Raw genomic sequence first — 19,028 nt, forward strand, 5'->3', positions numbered from 1 at the left:
GAAATTATTTTGTGGGAGCAATATTATAAAGGAAAATAAGGCTTTACCTCTTTGTTCAAAGCAGAGAATGGACATCCTTGTATCTTCGAAAGTCAACCTAACATTGACAACACCCCATTTCTTCTGACTTGCCGGTTAAATGACTGACAGTGTATCTGACATGTCAATGGCAATGTGCAACGTTTATAAGAGACTGAATGAATATGACCTTGCACTGTTCACTGGAACATTCGGTTCTTCTTCTTCTCTATATTGGAAAATGCAGAACTGGTTTAGGGCAGAGCAAGATGAACCCAATCAAGTTCACTGGAAACTTTCGGTTTTTCCGTCAATGCTCCTTTTGGCGTGGCCCAAACTGTCAAATCATGTCTGGTAACTCAAGTTCACCAGAGAGAATATATTTTTTATTTATTTATTTTTATTAAAATAGTTACCATATACATAACCATACTGAACCATCTTATACTATCTATAACTATGCATGTATTTCAATTGTGCTCACCATGATTATATACTGTATCTGTATCAACTTATAGTTTGAAGTACATAAAGGGACATTTCGGGCACTTAAAGTCATTGCTAGAAAGTCACCCTGAGCTAAAACTGAATAGGCAGAAAAATAAAGGCCTCAGCAGTCTCTTTAATGGAAAATGCTGAACTGGTTTAGGGTAGATCAAGATGAACCCAATCAAGTTCATCTGAGTTTCCCTTCGTGACTGAAAGGGGGTGGTGGGGGGAAAGGGGGTAGTAGAAACATAATGTAGCCCTAATATTTCATATTTTTCGCATGCAGTCACTGGTTAGTATCCCACTTTTTGTGGTGTATCTGGAGGAAGGGAAAAACAAACTTTACATTACATTACTTTACGTTACATTACACTTAGCTGATGCTTTGCGATATGTACATGCAACTGTGTTGCCAGATGTGTCTGGTCAAATCCTGCCCAAAAAGGTTCTCAAAAAATGCGCTAACATACGCTAAATTCCGCCCAATTTCAACAAATTGCATTGATTTCTATGGGCTCAAAACTGCAGAGGAAAAAAAAAACACCAAATGGCCAATTGTTCCTGTTTTTACTGGAAAAAAAACTGGTAACCGCCCAATCTGGCAACACCGCACGCAAGTGATTTAGTTAGTTAGACCAGTGTTTCTGAACCTTTTTTTTAGGTTCAATTCATGAAAAATTTCAAGGCACGCCTAAAAAAATAAGCCGTAACATGATATCGCATCCGATACCACACAAGCTTAGAAAAGTAACACATTTGGAGCTGTCACGTGACCTACGTTCGAAGTTGCAGCTTTCTGACGACCTGAATTTACTTTATTGTGCGTAAATGGCAGATAAAAAATTCCACTGACTAAGCATTAATTCATTAATTTAGACAAATATTATATTACATAATTTATTTATCAGCCACGTTTACGCGGCACCCCAGGCACCATGGTTGAGAAACACTGAGTTAGACCACTGGTTTGAGCTGGCAGGTGTATTTCAACTCACCTGTGGGGGGTAGTTGTTCAGACATCCACATGATTTGATATAGTGTTTATATGGCTTTATTTATTTGATTTATTTGGGGATTGATTGGCTGTGGAAGAATGCAACATGTGTATGTGGGGTGTGCTACTCCCCCTACATATGACATATGGTGAAGAATTGCACGTATAAAGCACATATAGAAAAAGGATGAAAAACTTGTTGTATAAGTTTACAGCACAGGCCAATTTGCTAACAATGTGAAGATGTGAAAGATCAAACAGACATGCATAAGATTATCAGAAGAGGATTCAGATGGAAAATTCCTGAGCTTATTTTAGGACACACATTACAGCTACACGCTCGCAGACAAGAACATTTCCCCTTACAAACAACACTTCACAAGTCACATATCTTAACTGTCCAGACTCAGACATACCAATTGTACATGTTTTCAGACAAGATTCTGTTTTTTACGATTCTTTGCAAACGAAGACAAGATGTTCTAGGGTAAAGACTTGTGACAAAACCACAACGCTGTTGAGTCAAACAAATGGAGAACTAGACTTAACCCTCTGGTTGTGTTACTGTCAAAAATGACCGTTTTGAAACTTCATTCTTAAATAACTTCTCTATTTTTCATCATACACAAATGACACTTCATGATATCCTCCAGCTAACCTATTCAAATGGTCAAAATTAAATATAATGCAATTCCTAAAGAATTGTGGAAGATACACCAACTTGTTACATTCATGGTGTTTCGGTCAAAAATGACCGGACCATTAATTTACATCTTCTTAAGTTATATACAGTTATATTACATTCACTTTACTCTCAAAATACAACCATATGTGCCACATTAGTATAGATGTTTACAGTTAGTTGAAATACTTGAAAAAAAGTAAAGGTGTTCCAAACGGCCTGAAAGCCTCTGAGAGGCCCTAGACTCCAGAGGGTTAATAAAACGAATTGGTGCAAGATAAGAAAAAAAGCCTACAACTCACTGAAACAAAGCAGAATAACAGTTAAATCACATTGGAAATGGAAATGTTTCAAAAGGATGTCTGAAAGGTTTTAATCACAAAATATGCAAATCAGATTTTTAATCAATGTATTATTACCTTTTTTGTGTAGGCGTTTTTTTTTTACCGTTAACACCATGAACGTAAGTAACCATGTTTCTAACACAACCAGAGGGTTAAGGGTGCGAAAAGCCACAATGTAGGGACAGATCATTTTTAGACTCTATGACCGAGTGGGGTGAACAACTGTCACCTTGACCAAGAGGGCTGAAGAAGAGGTCACATATGATTTTATTTTATTTGACAAGGATTATATGACATATAACAAGCAATTGTGTATAACATGTAGCCAACAACAAGCAATTCTGTCAGATTACAACCAAAAGGGTATTTTTCATCTGTAATCATTGGACAAAAATTGTCGTTGAAAAGGAAGATGATTAGAATTAATGATAATAAGATATGTAATAACAAGACATGCTATGATGGGATTAAGGACACAAAGAAACACAACACAAGATCAATGACTAAAATGTACACACACACACACCTGTTGCCCTCTCTACAGTGTTGTCGATATTTAAAGTACTGTGTGTGCATGAGTGCAGGATTGAAGAGATCAAAGAGTGGCAACCAGCAGCACTTGCGCTATTGGGCAAGTGTATTTCTTACCAACGGTGTCAGTTTATTCTCTTACCAACTGTGCCTGGGAACACTAGTTTGATGTGAGAGATCATCTGTTGTGTCATAAACATCATAGAATGACTGTACATCATGTATTTAGACATTGGGGTACTGTTTTTCAGATTTTTAACAGTCATTTTGTTGTTATTTTTGTAATAGTTTTGTTTACATTAACAATTGATGATGTGCCTTGGCATCTTTGTCTTCAATAAGGTGTGCCTTGTCTCAAGGAAAGTTGAAAGCCACTGCACCAATTACACATATCTCTAAACCTGTTGTTTGCTTGTATGCCCTGTGTGCTAAAGAAACCTAGAGAATATTGCCTTAAAAGGAAATCGAAATAAGTAAATAAATACAATTTTCCATGACATCATGGAATACACTGATTGGCTGAGGAAATGGAACATGCTAGAAGGGCCTGCTAGAAGGGCAACTCTGTGTTGTGTGTTGTCAATGTCTGTCTTTTAAGGTGGCTGTTTACAGGAACTCTGCATCAGACTTATGCATTGATTGTATCACTATATGTATGGTCTTTTGTGCATTTTGAGTAAATAAATCTCCAACAATTTAGACATGTTTGGATAACTTTTGTTCTGATTTGAGACGACTGGACCTGATTGACGAGTCCACCCTTTGAGGAGGTCAGAAGAGACCATTTCAATTTCAACTTTCTTCCACACTGGCCCATCTCTCTCTCCTATTCTTAACGGTCCTATTAGCAATGAATACACAAAAGCTCTTAAAAAGGCCTTAAACCTCTATGTTATGTAATGCTGTGTGTTCTGTGTATGCCGTGTAAGAGGCTAGGATGAACCCTACAGTTCACTGATGGACAGGAAACTGCTGATCACTTCACATTTGAGGGAAATGAAAGTGTTTGCCAGTTCATTTTCGAGGTGAAAGCATTTCTTTCACATTCGGTAAACGTCCAAATCCCTTTAATAACAGAGGTCAGCTATACTGGTATCGGTTTCTCAAAATAAGCCTTACTGGCAGGGCTCTAAATTAACTTTTTCCACCAGCAGCGAATTTGGCTGGTAGATACTTTTTATTTCTAGCCAAACAGTTCATTTCATTTATCCTTTATTTAGCCAGGATTGTCCCATTGAGACTACAGTCTCTTCTGCCAGGGAGTCCTGGTCAAAATGGCAGCATACATATAGTTACAGACACAGACAAACACATAGACAAAAAGGAAAATAAATAGAGAATAAGAATAAGTTTACATAAAACGTATTTTGAGATAAAAAGTAGCCTATGTGCTGCATAGTCAGAAACAATGACACTCCTCTGTGTATACTGTATTAATGTCCCTCTTAAAAGTCTCTAATGAGGGCAGAGTCCATGCATAATATCTTCTGCAACTCATTCCATAGAAATGGGGCATAAAAAGAAAAGCCTGTTTTCCCTAATTCAGTGCGAGGAGTACAAGACTGTAGTAGTAACTTGTGTGAGGAACGTGTGCCATAAGATAAAGTACAAAAAGTCAATAAATTACAGATATAATAGGGAAGTTTGCCCAACAGTGCCTTTGCAATAAAAAGTAACATGCAATTTACGCCTTAAATACAAGGATGGCCATTGGACTTTAGAGTACAGATCACAATGGTGGGTTCTTGAGGGGGCACCTGTTACAAATCGCAATTCTGAATGATAAACTGCATCCAGCTTCTTGAGGAGACATAAGGGCGCATGCATATAAATTGTATCCCCATAATCCAACACTGAGAGAAAAGTACTTTGAACCAGCCTTATTCAACAAGTTCAACTAGCCATTTTTTTTATCTCGCAAAAATAAACTATGCATTATTGTGTTATGTTTTTTATTATTAATTTATTCAACTATTTCCACAACACACATAAAGAATACTATTATACATACTATATAAACTTTTAAAAAATATTTTGTAACTTCTGTTTCATTTTTATTACTCAATTTCATTAGTTTTTCTTCCATATCCACTGAAAACAGTGAATCACATCACACATGCCAGACCTTTGACATAGCACTAACCAAACACATAGGCCTACAAACCCTCACATCTCCACACACCCTCACTAAAACCTCACATAGACCTACAGTAGAAACCTAAACCTCACACAAACAGAGCATATGCCTTCAACACAGGCAAATACCATGGCATGGACCATGCTCAGAAGAGAGGGGAGCAGAGGAGAAGAGAGGAAAGGAGAGAACACGAACACACACGCACGCATGCATGCACGCACACACGCACAGATTGTGCAATAAAGTGTATGATGTCTTATGTCTTTATGTACAGTAGTAGCCTGCTAGACACCTTAATTTCCTCTAGGAGCTCAGCTCATACCATGCGCAACAAAATAACAAGTAGCGATTACGCCATGTCATGGAAATGTTCGCTTTCTTTGTTACTTCCATAGCATCAGTGTTTTTTTTGTTAAAGATTTTTTTTTTTTACGTACTCGCAGGTCCATGCAAGGTCTGCCCTTCTTTCCAATGGAGTGGGCTTTCTGAATCAGCAACTACATGCATAGCTGTCAGTCAGAACAAGTCGTCTGACATTTTCTTAGTCCTGGCGCAATTGCACATAAACTCCTCATCTGTCCTTGTCGCATTCGCTCCACCGACACAGAACCTTGCCGTAACCACCACCACATTCTTTATCACCCGTTCAAAACCTACAAAACAGAAGTAACCCGCGCTAGTAATATTATTGCAACTGGCTTCAGCGTGAGCCGTGAGCCGTGAGCCGTGAGCCGCGAGCCGCTTTCAAAATCTCTCTGCTCTTCAAACAAGCAGTGGCTCTGGTGCGCGCTGTGAAGCAGGCAGCCAATAGGATAATCCAACACTGAGAGAAAAGTACTTTGAACCAGCCTTGTTCAACAAGTTCAACTACCCATTTTTTTTTTATCTCGCCAAAATAAACTATGCATTATTGTGTTATGTTTTTTATTATTATTTTATTCAACTATTGGTACTATTGGTAACTATTGGCAGAGCCAAGATATCAATATACTTGATATGAAACAGACTGGGTGAGAATAACCAATGTCCAACATCTTTCCATTGTATGCATTTATTTATCAGGAAAAGCACATGCTACAATTATCAATTTTGTGTGAATTATCTATACATGAATCCTTAAAGGGGTATGCCACTATTTTGGGGTTTAATACAGTTAAAATCGTTGGCTGGGGATTATAAAGGTGGTAAAGTGTCTTATTTTTCATGTTAAGCGTTGTCTTGCTTTAAGATCAGTTAAAAGAGGGAATATGTCGCTAAGCTAGTGAAAGTCAATGTATCCGTGTAGCATTGTAGCATGCTACACAGATACATTGACTTTCACTAGCTTAGCGACATATCCCCTCTTTTAACTGGTCTTAAAGCAAGACAATGCTTAACATGAAAAATAAGACACTTTACCGCCTTTATAAACCCCAGCCAACGATTTTAACTGTATTAAGCCCCAAAATAGTGGCATACCCCTTTAAGTTGTACTTCCAAATCAGGTGACATACAGCATGACTTTATTGAGCTTTTGTGAGCATGGTTTCAAACAGCAAGCCCACCTCTGAATGAAATATTGTAATATTCAATCCCTGCCCTTACCTATGCAATAGATCCCCATCAAGTAGTACAAGTGAGGAGAATGTAAGTGTCTTAAACCGCTTCAACAGTTGAGGGAAAGGGACCACCCTTTGTGTCACTGCCTGGTCTAGTTTTCTTCTGTACTAATCGTAAGTGGATGTTTATTGCATAGGCCCCTTGACCTAAACTTGTTCATTTGTTTAGGTTGCCTTGACCTGACCTTGGCCTGACCATCACTGAACTGTATCCCTGTAAGAAATGAATCATGAAATAGCCTATAGTCTGCAATTATTTAGCTCTTATGGGACTTTTTATCCCTTTTTATCCCTGTCTAAAGACATATACAGTACAGTGTTTTATTCACATTATAGAGACAAAAGACAGGGACAGAATGGTTTCTGTCGTTCCATTGTTTCTTTTTTTAAGAGAGTAAGAGAATAAGGCAGATACAGTATGCACTATATCATGCATTATGAAACAGCAATACCAATTCTTTACGGAAAGGCTCCTTCCAGTATCCATGCGCCCAAAAAAAAAAAAAACCTTCAGTCAGAGGTTTTCAGTGGAGTCTGGGCACTCGTATGTTGTCATAGGCCCTGAGACAATAGAAACAAGCCAATCATTTTAATTAGATCTACTAATAAATCTTATTTTAATAATTCACATTTATATCAATTATCTTTTTACATATCTATAAGAGCAATGCTTACAGTATTCTTGGTGTACAACATATCCATGGTGTGTCTTGTATTTCCACAGCAGAAACACAGAGAACAAGACCAGGAAGAGTAGTAGCAGTGCAAGAATTGTTCCATAAAATGCCAAGGGATGAGCACTTATTATCCGCTGTGAAGCCTCCTTCCAAGTCAGTTCTGTGAAAAACAATGAAAGATACAGTTTACTGTTCTGTATGAATATTGAAGCAGCTGTGATGAGAAGGTGGTTAAGAACTGTCCCCTCAGCTATCACTGCATTAAACAAAACTATCTAATGCAGGGGTGTCAAACTCAAATTGACTGAGGGCCAAAATCAAAATCTGGAAAGAAGTGGCGGGCCGAACTCCACAAGTATTTTTAAAAATGGACTAAATTGTGCATGCAAGCACTTCATACTCATAGTTAAATTTCACAGACACTCTTTCACATTATATTTGTTAGTTCAAATGTGTCTACACATCCTGTGACACAGCAAATTTCATGTTCAAGTCCTATTCTGCTATACATTGATGGTGTATGTGGGCCAACTGTAATACACATTTGAAATGATCTCGCGGGCCGAATAAAATGGCTCCGCGGGCCAAATTTGGCCTGAGTTTGACATCCCTGATCTAATGGATAACTATTGATTTCCCCTGTCCCTATTTTTTAATGTATACGTCTATTGCTTTGCGTCAAAGAAGAGAGAGAATTGAGAGGAGAGGGTATGGGTATGCTGTATGTTCATGTGAATGAAAGTAAGAAAATGATTGGTAGGGGTGAGCTCATGCAGGTGTGGGTATGCTGCATATGGTGACATGAGGAAATGGTGTATAATGGACAGCTGGCAACATGGGTGGTGGGGTGGTGTATGTATTGTATATATGGGGGCATAGCGGGGTAATATGAAGTGGTGCATGTAGAGTGTGCACTGTACTGTTCTGTTATGACTTGCCTTGACTTGAAAGTTTTAATGTCCTTAAAAAGGTAATTTGTCTTACAGCACAGCAGAATGACATAAAAACACATAGGCCTACAATAAAAAACACACATACAGTACAAACACAATAGATAGCTAGACATATAAGTTAATATGTAAAGGTAAGGAATGTGTATGTATTGTACATGGTGTATACTGTACTGTATGTTTTGTGAAATGTGAGACAGAAACATCTGAGAATGCTGCCCTTGGAGGTGCTGTCTGTTGGTATGAAAATGAATATTTCAGATCAATTTATCTATCTAATTCCACTCTGGTAAAATCGAATGGTGCACACTCACTCAATACCAATATATACTTGGGTGGAGAACGTCAACTGTCAAAGCACAAACCAGTGGGCCCATCTGCACAAAGAGCAGAGACACTCGACTGTACAAGAGATGAAACACTTCCATGGAAATGAATGGGGGCGATTATTCATAACGCCAATATAGCATGTGCTTGCCCACCTCTCCGCCAAAAAGAACTACTTGTCTACTGAGCTGTCATTGATCCAATCATCTCGCATCTTGGAAAATATAGAGAAATAGCTTCCAAATCAGCCACCAAGAGGAAGGACTTACACCGACGGACTTTGAAAAGAGGCTAATAGAATATGATGCTACATCAGCCAAAATACAGTATACAAGCATAGGAAGCTCACCTCTTATGGTCAAATGGAGCTCATCTGTCTTTGTTGATTTGAATAGACGACTGGACAAAGTAACCTCATAGAAGCAGCTATAGTTGCCCCCATGGGTGAGGTCAGCCTCAGTAAAGTAGAAAGAGGCCGAGTTATTGACAGCCAGCTCAGTCCAGATTTCATCTGAGCCATCAGAGACGAGGTGGAAAGAGCCTCCTGGGTACTGTGACTGGATGGAGCAGACGATGGAGAAGCTTTGACCCCGGGGGACCTCTGGGCCATGTGTTCCCCATGACAGCTCTCCATCTGGGCCAGTGGCAGAGATGACAGGCTGCGGCAGGGGCACTGAAGAATGAAAAACATATGGGGCGAACAACTGAATGTATTCTATAAAACAGTACAGTGTCATTTTACAGTAGCTCATGCCATACTTCCTTTACCTAATACTTCCTTGTGATATCCAGTAATGCTGTGCCATATTGGATGTGCAGTGTTTGCATCATTTGTGTATGGACTGAAGTTAAATATAATCCATCCATGTTTTTCACATTCTTACCCATAATAGTAAAGCTGACAAAGTTACTAAGGTTGGAGCTGAAGTCTCGATTGGACACTAGTGTTTGGTACTGGCAGTAGTAGGATCCCTCATGGACAAAGTCCACCTGACGGATGGTGAAATCAGCAGAGGATCCTGAGGCTGCCTTTGTCTCCCTGTATGAGCCAGAGAGCTGCTGTAGGGTGAATGTGCCACCCAAGTACTGAGTGGAGATGGAACAGCTCAACTTGACAGGTTCACCCAAAGCAGGATCCTTTCCAGTTTGAAGAGACAGGCGTGGTTTTGGCAGAGTAACTGGGAGAAATAACCCATAGTTATTAACAAAATCACAGTTAAGTGTATTTTCAGTGCCAGTGCAATGCATTATTTTCCATGATATATTGCCAAAAACTGTGTTTTTGACTGTTTCTTCTGTACATTCCAGTGTCTTACCAACAACAGAGAAGCTTATGGGGTCACTGTCAGGGGAGGTAAAGTTCCGGCCAGACAGTCGTGTTTGGTACTGGCAGTAGTAGGATCCTTCATGGACAAAGTCCACCTGACGGATGGTGAAATCAGCAGAGGATCCTGAGGCTGCCTTTGTCTCTCTGTATGAGCCAGAGAGCTGCTGTAGGGTGAATGTACCACCCAGGTACTGAGTGGAGATGGAGCAGCTCATCTGGACAGATTCACCCAGAGTGGGCTCTTGATTTTCAATAGTAAGATGCGGCTCTGGCAGGGAAACTGGGAAGAGACATTCTGAATGTAACTTATGATATTACAAATGAATAGTTAATAACAATTAACAATCATCTTTTTCACTCTCTTACCTACAACAGAGAAGCTTACAGAGTCACTGTGAGTTGAGGTGAAGTTACGGCCAGATAGTTGTGTTTGGTACTGGCAGTAGTAGGATCCTTCATGGACAAAGTCCACCTGGGGGATAATGAAGGTGGAGGAGTTTCCTGTACTTCTCTCTGTTTTTGTTAATGACCCAGAGAGCTGCTGTAGGGTGAATGTGCCCCCCAGGTACTGAGTGGAGATGGAGCAGCTCATCTGGACAGACTGACCCCAAGATGGCGTATTCCTCAATTCAAGTGTGAGAAGTGGTTTCTCCAGTGGTACTGAAAATTAAGTAAGATTTAATCATTATGTGGCCTGCGTTATCTCTTTACCGTAATATTTTTTAAGATTTTTAATATTTTTAAGATGTTTAGTGACTACGCCACTCTCATTTGTTAGGGTGAGAGAACCCACGAATCAAACACTTGATTTGACTTTCCCCGCAACAGGTTAGTGAATAACAAGAGATACAACTGTCATACAATTCAGAGTTCTTTTTATTTTCTTTCAGTGATACTCATCTTTTCTGTATTTCAAATGTCTGTACTCAAAATATCTGTTTCACAGGCTCAGTCTTGGATTTCATATACTTCTGAACCAGTGCAATACAAAAGTGGCATTAGAGGCAATTACCGATAGTGACAATAATGTGCAAATTATGCAATTGCATGAGAAGGGGACCAAACAGCAGACAATGCACTGCAAACACTGTTAGTAAAGAAATAAAACAAAAAACACACAAAACTGCCCGTAGGCAAAGTCTGAATTGGCCACACACTTGTTAGTTAGATAATGCTACGTTTGGTCTCCCACTACAGCAACCAAAAACTGTTCCAAAGGTCATTGGCGATGCTGCCAGGGACTGCACTGATAATAATTGCACTAGCCCAAGAAATACACTAAATGTCATACATGAATCACGTTACACAAGCCCCTTCGTCTTGGATGTTACTAAGTAGAAACTTACACGAGCCCCTTCGTCTCGGATGTTAGAGTGAAACTTACACAAGCCCCTTCGTCTCGAACGTCAAAGTGAAAGGGTTGCACAGGATGACTCACTCACACAATAGAACAAAACAAAACAAAGGTTGGGAAAAGAACAGTGATGCCCCCCTTCTCTAGTGACACTGCATCAGTGTAGTCGAAGGCACAATCTCCTCCTTGAGTTTGCCCAGCTCAGCACACCATCCCAGAACAGCAGCCGACGCCACGCCAGCCGCCGATGGACAGGGCTTTCCTGTACGATGGCTCAACCACAGAGAGAGAGCGGTGTACCCCACGCTACACACTGCAGCATCAAAAACATAGCCTCTTTGCTAGCTAGTTACCACCGGAATGATATACGCTACCCACCGGAAGGAAAAGGGGAGCGTCGTTACCCCGTCAGAATAAAAGTTCAGGATAACCACCGGTTACATACACCCCCACTTTAAAAGGTCACCGTCCCGGTGACACTCCGCACTCGCACACATTCCCGCACACACCCAACAAGCGCGCACGCACACACACACCCAACAAGCACGCACACACACCCAACAAGCACGCACGCACGCACACACACACCAGCACGCGCATCGCACGCGCATCCAACGAGCGCAACCACACGCACACTAGAGGCCCCCCAGCACATTAACCATCAACAAAGTACACATGCACATAATCATACACAGACACTGCATTATGATCCAGGATGGAGTCACGCCAGGCTGGATGGACATGGACGTTCTTCTTGGACGGTTACTCTCCAGTCCACTACATGACAGTCTGCGGTTGGAGGCCTGCCCATTGCCCCCTGAGTGGGCTGTCGGCGAAGGCTGCCGCTGCGCACCCACAGAGGCCCGTTGCCCATTGCCCCCTGAGTGGGCTGTCGGCGAGGGTTGCCACTGCGCACCCACAGAGGCCCGTTGCCCATCACGGTCTCTCACTGGGTGCCCCAGATGCTGGCTCCCCCACGTGAAGCTAGCCTCATGCGACATGGACGTTCTTCTTGGACGGTTACTCTCCGGTCCACTAAATGACAGTCTGCGTTTGGAGGCCTGCCCATTGCCCCCTGAGTGGGCTGTCGGCGAAGGCTGCCGCTGCGCACCCACAGAGGCCCGTTGCCCATCACGGTCTCTCACCGGGTGCCCCAGATGCTGGCTCTCCCACGTGAAGCTAGCCTCCTGCGACTCCGGTTGAGGTTGAGGTTGCTGGGAAATGCCCAGCCACCTTGACAGCACATGCAGCTGCCCTTGCTGATGCGCTGCCATCTGCTTCAACTCAGACAGTCCTTCCATGCTTCTCTCGCAGCTTGGCCGTCGGCTATGCCAGCACCCCTGCCGGTGATCTCGTCGGTGGGGCCCTCCGCTGGCTGGGGGTAATCACTGTTCTTTTCCCAACAAAACAAAACAAAACCAAATGCATACAAAACCCACCACTAACAATTGTAGACAGCTGTATCCACTTAGTTATCCTTTGCCGACTACTGCCAAATGTGGCCTGCGTTATCTATTTACCGTAATATTTTTAATATTTTTAATATTTTTAAGATGTTTAGTGACTACGCCACTCTCATTTGTTAGGGTGAGAGAACCCACGAATCAAACACTTGATTTGACTTTCCCCGCAACAGGTTAGTGAATAACAAGAGATACAACTGTCATACAATTCAGAGTTCTTTTTATTTTCTTTCAGTGATTCTCATCTTTTCTGTATTTCAAATGTCTGTACTCAAAATATCTGCTTCACAGGCTCAGTCTTGGATTTCATATACTTCTGAACCAGTGCAATACAAAAGTGGCATTAGAGGCAATTACCAATAGTGACAATAATGTGCAAATTATGCAATTGCATGAGAAGGGGGACCAAACAGCAGACAATGCACTGCAAACACTGTTAGTAAAGAAATAAAACAAAAAACACACAAAACTGCCCGTAGGCAAAGTCTGAATTGGCCACACACTTGTTAGTTAGATAATGCTACGTTTGGTCTCCCACTACAGCAACCAAAAACTGTTCCAAAGGTCATTGGCGATGCTGCCAGGGACTGCACTGATAATAATTGCACTAGCCCAAGAAATACACTAAATGTCATACATGAATCACGTTACACAAGCCCCTTCGTCTTGGATGTTACTAAGTAGAAACTTACACGAGCCCCTTCGTCTCGGATGTTAGAGTGAAACTTACACAAGCCCCTTCGTCTCGAACGTCAAAGTGAAAGGGTTGCACAGGATGACTCACTCACACAATAGAACAAAACAAAACAAAGGTTGGGAAAAGAACAGTGATGCCCCCCTTCTCTAGTGACACTGCATCAGTGTAGTCGAAGGCACAATCTCCTCCTTGAGTTTGCCCAGCTCAGCACACCATCCCAGAACAGCAGCCGACCCCACGCCAGCCGCCGATGGACAGGGCTTTCCTGTACGATGGCTCAACCACAGAGAGAGAGCGGTGTACCCCACGCTACACACTGCAGCATCAAAAACATAGCCTCTTTGCTAGCTAGTTACCACCGGAATGATATACGCTACCCACCGGAAGGAAAAGGGGAGCGTCGTTACCCCGTCAGAATAAAAGTTCAGGATAACCACCGGTTACATATATTTTTTTAAATTATAACAACATTTGGTGTGATAGCCAAGGATATAGCAGTTGTATATAACATTAACATCTCACCTGCTACCAAGAAGCTGACAGAATCACTGTGAGATGAGGTGAAGTCTCGATTGGACACTTGTGTCTGATACTGGCAGTAGTAGGATCCCTCATGGACAAAGTCCACCTGAGGGATGGTGAAATCAGCAGAGGATCCTGAGGCTGCCTTTGTCTCTCTGTATGAGCCAGAGAGCTGCTGTAGGGTGAATGTGCCCCCCAGGTACTGAGTGGAGATGGAGCAGCTCATCTGGACAGACTGACCCCAAGCTGGTGATCTTCCAATTTTAAGATTTGGTTTTGGCAGTGCCACTTGTAAAAAAAGAATGGACAACAGTGGGCGTATTACAATTTACTGAACATGAGTTTGAAACAGTTTTTTTTTATGAAGAACTATGAGCAATGCTGTGCAATGGTCCAAACAAACAACTCAAACAAATATATATGTTTATACTTTTCTAAACTGGGGAGCGTAGAATGTGTTGTAAATGTAAGTCGAGTTGCAAGAGTCCAATGGGGTTTTTTTTTGGTCTATCAACACGGTGTTGTGAGGAGGGGCAAGACACTGGCAGCCAACCACGTGAGCAAATTTTTTGACCAACTTTTTTCTAACAATTAGAGGTTGAGTTGTGCGCAAGTAGTTTCGCGCAGTCAGGAGAAAACAAAAAATAGAACCCTTATATAGTGTAGCTTGCTGAGACAGGGAGAACATTGCTCATAAGTTAGGTTATTTAACCCCGCACAGATGTTCAGTTTTACTTCTGCTTGTTCAAATAGGTCATTTATTTTACAGTCATTGAAGGTGTCCACAGAGTTTACATAAGCTGAAGGATACATATTGTATCAATATGTAACAATTCAAATGATATACAGTAGGCCTTCTAATGGAAACTAATGGTTTCCCAACACTTAGCCCACCTCAATAATTCTTCACATTACCTAAATAAGAGACAACCCCTGGATTGAGCTTTTGATTCAACCCCTTAGCACAGAGCCTATGTTATTACCTTACTCTCACCAAAATTGCAATGGCTATGTCTTAATCTGTTACGTAAGGCTATTGGTAATGTCATAGCAATGTTACTATGATGTAGTTGAGTATTTTCAGCATGTAGTGAATAGGCCCGCTGGCAACCCCATCTGCACTAAGAGGCTACTCAAGAATTCAACAGTTCAAAGTTCCATGCACAGCTTCTAGGTGCTGGTAAACGCAGGAGTGTTCAATACTTCAAAAGAAAGAAGTCTACCGCATTTCGCCTCAGTGCGTCATTCGGCTCAATATTATACCTGAGCGAGCCTGAGGACGCACTGAGGCGAAACACGTTGTTCACTCTAAATAAACGAGCAAAAAGTCAAGAAAGTGTGCGGTACACTTACTCACTTGCGGTACTTACCAACAGTAAGGTCAATGGAGGCACTCATACTGAAACTAGGAGAATAGGCGCATGAATAATTGCCTTGGTTGGACAAGTCCACATTGGGAAATGTGAAAGTCACATGCTTCTGGTTGCTGGCTGTTGACCTGGTCATAATGGAATTTCCATCTTTATACAAGTGGCAAACAGTTGTGGGACAAATGTCTGATGATTTGGCGCAGCCGAACTCAATGGTGTCCCCTGGCAAGACAGCCGAGTGTGGCATTGTCAGAGATATTTTAGGAGGCTGTTCTGGTCCTGTCGATTATAAAAAAAGAGACTGCATTGATACACTGTATTACTGTTAAAAGTGTGTATGGCATGATGTGCATGTGTGTGGGCTCTACTTAACCCTTTCCTAATGTACTTAAAGGTACACTGTGCAGGAAATGGTCAAAAAAGGTACTGCAACTATGCTGCTCATTGAAACTGGGCTGCCTATTGCCAAATTTGATCTTTACATGAAAGTTTACCAAGTAATAAACAAATATTTTTAAGTAAGATCCAAGTACAGTCATTTTTGCAGCTAAAAATGGCTATTTTTGGAAATTCAAAATGGCGGACCATGGAGAAAATCCCCCTTTTCATGTATATAGTGCAATTTTTCCAGTCATTATGAATACTTAGAATTTGATGGTGGTGGTCAGTATTCATGAAAAAGGTAACATTAGTGAATGGGCAGCATGAATTCTGGAAATAAATAACTAAAAATCTCACACAGTGTCCCTTTAAAAACCCTAACCCTACTTGGCATCTGTACTTGTTCTGTACACTTCCTGTGCACTTTGGATCTGCTAGTGATATTGGCTATGATTATGTCCTCGATTGTACCGTAAGCTGCTTCGATTAAAAAAGTGTCTTCCAAATGCAATGTTATGTTATATAATAATGTATTGTAATTCTACTTACCAGAACAGACCACACTAACGTCTTCTGCGTGGTTGCAATTATGTGTCCCAAAGCCATTATGGGAGCACTCCACAAGGAATAGTTCTGAACCAGAGCAGTGGACATCATCCATCCAGATCACCCCAGTGCCACTGCCAAAGTGGGCTCCCCCAAGGGCAGAAACCGCACATCCACAACCCAGCTGTCTGCACACCACTTTAGTATCATCCATGTCCCAGTCATCATCACACACAGTGCCCCATGTGCCATTGTGGTAGACCTCCACTCTACCTGAGCAATCTTGACTTTCACCAACTAGCCTGACAGGGGCAGGCCCTGCAAGTTGAAGGGTTCACAAAGTTAAAGAATTAAGACAAAGACTCAAACACTTTGCCTACTATTGCTGAGTTTCTAGTTTCATTTGTAGTCACTAACCTGAACAGACCACGCTAGCATCTTCATGGCTACAGTTGCCATCGTCAACACGGGGACACTCTGCTAGGAATCTTTCATCGCCCAAGCAGTGGATATGATTCAGCCAAATTACTCCACTGCCATTGTCAAAGTGGCCTTCGTGGGAAGCAGAAACAGCGTTTCCACATCCCAGCTGTCTGCACACCACTTTAGCATTGTTAATGTCCCAGCTGTCTCCACACACAGTGCCCCATTGGCCATTGTGGTAGGCCTCCACTCTACCTGAGCAGTTATTGGTGCCACCAACCACCCTCACAGGGACATTTCCTGTAGGAAGCATAGATGAGAATGTTGGATTCCATACCATTTAGACCTTGTCAAAATAGTGCTTAAACATCTGCCCTCAGTTCTTCCCACACGTTTTTGTACTGTACACACTTGTTCAAACTTAGCATTTCATCTTGCTAGGAAAAGCAAAGGAAATGAAAACCATAGCCAGGCCGTGCCCTCCTAGTGGCGCAACAGCTTCAGCGTTGCTACCAGTAAGGTCAAGAGTCAATGCAAGTACTTTCTGAGTTCCCGCAAATACGGTGAACTCCTCCCACTTTGTTGGGGAGCAAACAATAATTAGCAAACCAAGGGATGGCATTTGGGAAATGCTTTTGAGAAATGTTAATTGTTATGCTCTTGGTCAGACCAAGTCTCGAAGAGATTTGAAAGTGGATGATAATCAGGCTATGACAACCAGTGAAAAATAATTAATGTCAGTATGAATTAGCCTGACGCTCACCAGACCCTTGTGTATTTCTGTTCAGTTTCATAAGCTCACATAAGGGTCTCAAGGACCTTCAGAGTCGCCCTGTTCCAAAACCAAAATGCAGTAGAACCTATCAGGATTGCTGGATTTACAGAGATGTGACGTAGTCAAAGTTTAAACGCAGTAGAGAAGGAAAAAAAAGAAATGTGACAGCTGTTTCAGACAACAATGGCTGCTCGCATGGACTCGTCAACATTCATTCTGTAGTTTTAACTATATTTTCCAATCAATAGTTAAAGTAGCATCTCATTAAAAATGTCGGACAAGTGTTTCCCCAATCATGTGCAAGGATTTAAAAAAAAAAAAAACACGCCTTTGCTGATGTATGCATATAGCGTTGTTTCACATTGATGTTCGTGGTGCAAGGCAAACCCATCTAGCAAGAGTCAGGTTAAGTATCAATATTAACGGATACTGAAAGTATGGGTAACAGCAGTCATTTTAGCTGTGGATGTTACTGTTAGCTCCTGACAGAAACATTTTACGGTATACATCATTTAGCATACCGTGAAGGCACTAACCTGAGCACACAACACCAGCATCATCACCATGGTTACAACGATGTGTTCCAAATCCATTATGGAGGCACTCCACAAGTGCACTTTCAGCACCTGAGCAATGGACACCATCCATCCAGATCTCCCCATTACCCCTGCCAAAGTAGGCCTCCATAGGGGCAGATTCAGCCTCTCCACATCCCAGCTGCCTGCACACCACCTCAGCATCTTTCATGTCCCAGTCGTCATCACACACAGTGCCCCACTGGCCACTGTGATACACCTCCACTCTACCCGAGCAAGCAGTGCTCCCACCCACGAGTCTAATCTGTGCAGCTGTTTAAAAAGCACACGTGTAATTGTGTGTCACAAGGTCAAACAGAAATAAACAATTGATTATCAATCAATTGATAAACACTATGCATAATGTAGAACAATAACATTAAAACATCAGCCATTCTGTTATTTTCTGATTAACTGCATCTCACCAATTTGAGGAAGGGCGGGCCCAAAGAGAGGCACTGCAAAAGGAGACATTGCTTTCATTTGGGGTGTTACAATTTGCACGTTTAGTCATTCATCATACAAAATGTGAGCATTTGATTGACAAAAGTCATGGCATTTTTTTTTTCAAATGCAAAAATGTAATTACTTGATTTGAAAACTTGATTAAACCAGACCATGCCTCTGAATTGCCATATGATCATGCAATGTTGTATCTATCTAGGCTTACAATATGTGTAATTATCATCTTCGGAATAACAGTTTTTCATCTGATCAGTATAAACATTATGCATTGTGGTTATTTTATACCGAATACATTGCTGTCGTTTTAGTTCCAGTTACCATGTTTTGTCACCTCACCTATTAAAGAAAGAATGCAAAGGAGGAGTCCTGATAAAAGAAAGCAC

At 41.5% G+C, this 19,028-nt stretch overlaps 1 pseudogene; it reads right to left on the reverse strand.

Moving 5' to 3' along the window:
- Positions 1 to 15,463: 15,463 nt before the first annotated feature.
- LOC134464458 (scavenger receptor cysteine-rich domain-containing group B protein-like) lies at positions 15,464 to 18,352 on the reverse strand (annotated as a pseudogene).
- Positions 18,353 to 19,028: the final 676 nt, after the last annotated feature.

Source organism: Engraulis encrasicolus, chromosome 2, assembly GCF_034702125.1.
Source record: "Engraulis encrasicolus isolate BLACKSEA-1 chromosome 2, IST_EnEncr_1.0, whole genome shotgun sequence".
Taxonomy (NCBI): Eukaryota; Metazoa; Chordata; class Actinopteri; order Clupeiformes; family Engraulidae; genus Engraulis; species Engraulis encrasicolus.